Raw genomic sequence first — 5,000 nt, 5'->3', positions numbered from 1 at the left:
TTTCATTGTTTTTTAACGTTGTAGTGTGAATAGCTGAAAAACGTTCGTGTGGATGAAAAATGTTTTCCTTCGTTTTCGCCGAGAAGAAAACGGAGAGTTTTGAAAACGAACTAATGTGGATGAGGACTCAATGATCATGATAAGTGAATGATGTGCATGAATCCCACAGAAAGGACGGTTGATGATGTAGTCTTAAATTGTGGGTTGAAGTAAACAATCATACTTAATTGTCTAGCGCCAAAAGCATTTGTATAAGTTCGGCTTTTTACATTCGCCAGGTGGAGTTAGCTGTAATGTTCGGAAGTTACTGATTAAAATTCATTTCGGCTTCGGCTGGCGTGTAGATCAAAATAGCGTTTTCAAACCCGTGTTTTCAACTGTATGATTCAAATACTAGTCTCGAACAAATCATATCGGTCATTATAACACACAAAAAACAGTCCGTTTTTTTTTCAAAAGAACAGGCACTTCAATAATATCTGCCCACCAGGGAACAATGTTTCAAATCAGGAAGTTAGATTTCAATTGCGTTCATGCAGTAGGAACCGTTTAAATTAGTTTTCTCGTCTTTAAGAATTTCCCTTATCTTGCTGTTGCTGTTATTACGAAACCTAAATACTTTTCATTATGTGAGGGATAGGGGCGATTTGCCTGCACGAAATATTTTTTTGCGTTTGCAAAAAAGCGCATTTTAAAGAAATGCAGTTTAGAGTCGGATAATGTAGAGATGCGTTCCTTAAAACTAAGTAGACTTCTCATATTATGAATAAAAAGACACCGATGAGAAACTTAATTATATGCGTTCTTTGAATTTAATTGCAGGATGTGGAAGCGAAGATTGAATTAAAACACCGAGTAAACGACTAAGTGTGGTATCTAAAAAAATCTTGAAAATAAGTATATATTTTGCAGCAAATTGTTCATTGTTCTTTTTCAAACCAAATTATCGCAGCTAGGAAGACCCGATTTCATTGCGTTTTCATTCTAATTCAAAATATAGTTGTTATACACGTTGAAAATAATTAAACCGCAATTAAAATCCTCTTTTGGTGTATCTTGCTATGTCTCGCTTGTTCAGCATTAATACTTAACAGACCCTTAATTTCTACAAAGATCGCTTTATATGATACCACGCATTAATGCAGTTTTAGATTGTCTTCTAAGACAGTTTTCTAAGACATTTTTCAAAGGCAGGCTACTTACTTCAAAGTAAATGATGAGATGAATTTCATTCGTTGTTACAAATCTAAGATATGTAAGTGTTCGAAAGCTTTGGTATCATAGGCGAAAATGGCGGCCTAACCCGTCTTATCAGATATATCCGCAATTTTGAGTCTTTGCCGTAAGCAGTCTGTAGTTATTACATATTGTTTATGTTACCATGAGTTATTTTGGATCGACGTGCGTTTTACACTAAAGCGTTGGAGCCTCGCTTAGGTTCCAGATTTTTCTTGATTCTAACTGCAAATGCTTCGTTGTCATTTATAAGTGGCATGACCAGATGTAGCGGAAGCGCTGAACTTGAATTGATTTTCTGTAGGTAGAACCACTCTATCCTTTTAGTCCGTTGCGAAGAAACGCGTAACCATTGAATTGTTTGCAAAGACAATCATGGAAACTAACTTCACGGAAGCCCTTTTCTCCGGAATCACACTGGCGAATCGTACCACAGTTTCTGTGGTCGCAGATGTTGGAGTTCTATTTCTCATCAACATAACCGCTATTGTTGGAAACACAGTATTAGGCATTTCTTTCTACCAGAATGGCCTCCTTCGATCAGTCACCAACGAGCTTGTCTTGGCGCTAGTTGGTAGCGATATCCTCATGTCCCTCGTCGCTATGCCCTTATCCGAGGGATCTCTTATTGCCGGGGAATGGATTTTCGGATCCAACCTCTGTCACATCCAAGGATTTCTTGTCCATTTTCTTGCATTTTTCTCGCTTCAAATCATGGCGTGACTGCTGCTGTAAACCGGTACTATCGAGTTATGAGGCCATACTTGTACAAAAAGATCTTCACTCCTGGCCAAACTGGATTAATGATCATGGCAGCCGGTTGTTCTCCTTCTCGATTTTAGCAAGTATAACTTTCGGCCAACAAGGTAACCTATTGTTTTTCATCCAGGAAAGGCAATCTGCGTAAGTTTGCATCGATCAGTCAGAAGCAGCCAGGTATACACCATATTCTCTGGTATCGCGTTCGTCTTCCTCCCAGCCTTCATAATCATTCTGGTGCTATTTTCAAGTGTTCAAAGCAATCAGAAAACACTTCAGACGCCTAGCTGAAAGAAACATCAACTCGAATTCTCTTTCAAGTCTTAACTCAGCAGAGATCATTGTAACTCGCACAGTTTGTGTTATTGTCATCGCCTTTTTTCTCTGCTGGATTCCCTGCCTTGTCATTGACTTCGTCGATATAATGCGAGACGATTGGTTCAAACCGTCGTGTTTACTTGGCCTATGCATATTTCGCTTATACATCCAGCGCAATAAATCCATTCATTTATGGAGTGATGAACAGATCCTTTTCGTAAACAATTTTCGAAGATGTTGAAGTGTTATTGAACTGCGCCGTTAATTGCTGAACTTTGCAAGCTTGGGACAAACGCAAATATATAGCTTCTAAAGATCTTAAGAACTGAATGAATGTTGACTTGCACTACATTGCTCTTTCTAAATATTTGACTTTTCTTAATATTTTTCTCCAATCTTGTTCCTTCTCGTGCTCACGCTTTTGGTCTCTATAATTGTATTTGATAACCTTTAATTCATTTTTCTGTTCTGTTCATGAGTGTGACATGCTTTTTTATGGAAAGAGCGAATAATATTTCGCCTTGCTAATCCGCAACTTTTTGAATCCGCTCTCCAGAGTGGAAAGTTTCGAATACGCAAAGAATTTGAATCGTGTGGACGCTCGAATCCGGATGTGTTCAAATCCATGGACGTCACAAACTCACATCCAATCAGTGTACTCCATAAATATTCAACACTGCCGCGGACAACCCAGTCTCCGACCTAATTAATGTATACTGTCTACAATGGTAACTGAAGCGTGGTTGATGTAATTTCATTATGATCGCGGGTGCTGCCGGGAGTTTTACTATTACCGTCAATTTGGCATGCTTAGTGCTTGATAGGGATTATGGGTTTTAAAATCCGAACCCCAATGCCTGAACTGGCTGGACTCGAACCTGTATTATCACCCGCTAAGAAAATGTTGGCTGCCAAACGTCAAGAGAAGCTAACCATTGTAAAATCAAGGACTGGATTTAACCACTATTCAGCAACGATTTCATATATACTAATAGTGTTGGTATATAATCGGTACAATTGTCAGTCGGTTGAGCTTTAGTGGTTAAGTGGGTGCTCCGGGTTCAAATCCAGTTCGGGAATGCAACGTTTACGTTTTTCTGCTAGAAACCCAAGAGCACCCGCCTTCATAATGAAATGAAAATCTAGACAGTCTACCTTAACAGGCTTCAGTTACCATTTTAGACAATATACATCATTAGGTGGGAGATTGGGATGCCGCGGAACGAAATGCAATCGCTTTCGCACTTCGCACGACTGATGGCGCATGCTCTGTTGGCAATAGTCACATAGGAGTCCTAGTACTTGAACGAATCCGGATACGTGTGGGCGGGCAAAAAAGATTTGAATACGCTACGTGTGTACGTGAAACGTACAGATTCAAGAATATCCGGATGCTTGTGGAGGGGCCTAAGTAGCTCGCCTAGCGGACTCGTTAATCGATAATCCGTGATGCCGAAAGTAAAACCAAAAACACAACGATGGCACCGTCAGAGTCAATCTGTCAACTATCGTCAAGCACATGTTAAGCTTTCCCAAAACGATGAAGAGCTGCGAAAACGCGAGCAAGACATCCCGGTGCAAGAACCAGAGGTTTATCACTGCTTGATTTCAAGATAAATTTGCCTTTCAATGTGATCAAAGGACGGGGTACGTTGTATTTTGCTGCATATTTTTATTCCTAATAACCTTTTGCTATATTCCTTTTGCCTTCAGGTGTTTGGTGAAGGGAACTTTACTGGTCGACTGTTAATTTGTATCCCCAGTTGTCAAATATAAAACTTTTCTTCCCTTTTACCGTCATTTGACTTTAAAGTCGTCGTTCTTTAAAATTACAGCGGGTATGTTGGAGTGACAAAAACTTTTCCTATGAGACACGACCGCTTGTACTGCCGGCAGACAACACTTCATGTCGCACTTTTGTGGAGGTATATCTATGAAAAAATGCAAAACCTGTAATTGATATAGTAATTTCCAAATCGTGAATTAGAAACAGTTCCATAGAACGTGGTCTGCCCTGCAGGGGGCATCCCACGTTCTAAAATGGGGTCCGTTTTGTTTTCCTCGTATCCACAAATTGTAACGTTTGTTATTATTGGCTAGTTTCTGTAAGGTCTGGAAGTGTAAAGTTTTGGGGCAATATAACGGAATGTTTTAGAGGCCACGTGTTCATTCTACCGTCATTCACAGGTCATGATCTACTGCGTCATCCACATGCCATTGCCTCATTGTTCACTTTTTGTTTTTTACCTACGTTTCGTTTCCCGAAATCGGAAGGTACAACAAAATAACTTTTACTCCTAGATCGCGCCTGCAATTTCGCGCAGGGTGTTTAAGTGCTGATTTCTATTTTAAGCCATTAGTACCTGTTTACAGCTTTCAGATCGTCGTGGCAATGCGGTTTCATGAAAGGTATTTGGTGTTTTGTTTGGGGGAGCTTTTTATTTGCGGTCCACACAAACGGTGTCAAAACTACCGGAAGGGCACCGAATAATGCCCCACACAAAAATTTAGTTTGCTAATTCCTTTTTGAATTGGATGGAGTCCTTCATATTAAACTGAACTGGTAAATATATTTCAATTTTTCAAAACTTAAGAATTCAATTTAGAGCAAGTTTCAATCGAGTGTCGTAAACCCCATACCACAAGTAATTACTTCAGCAATTAGAAATGGACGCAGACAATCGGTA

At 39.6% G+C, this 5,000-nt stretch overlaps 1 pseudogene; it reads left to right on the top strand.

Annotated features, from left to right (window-relative positions):
• The first annotated feature begins 1,611 nt into the window (after positions 1 to 1,611).
• On the top strand, positions 1,612 to 2,534 carry LOC138004950 (histamine H2 receptor-like; annotated as a pseudogene).
• The last annotated feature ends 2,466 nt before the right edge of the window (positions 2,535 to 5,000 follow it).

This window comes from Montipora foliosa, chromosome 6, assembly GCF_036669935.1.
Source record: "Montipora foliosa isolate CH-2021 chromosome 6, ASM3666993v2, whole genome shotgun sequence".
Taxonomy (NCBI): Eukaryota; Metazoa; Cnidaria; class Anthozoa; order Scleractinia; family Acroporidae; genus Montipora; species Montipora foliosa.
The sequence above is the reverse complement of the archived record's forward strand: the minus strand, read 5'-3'. Positions and strand labels throughout refer to the sequence as shown.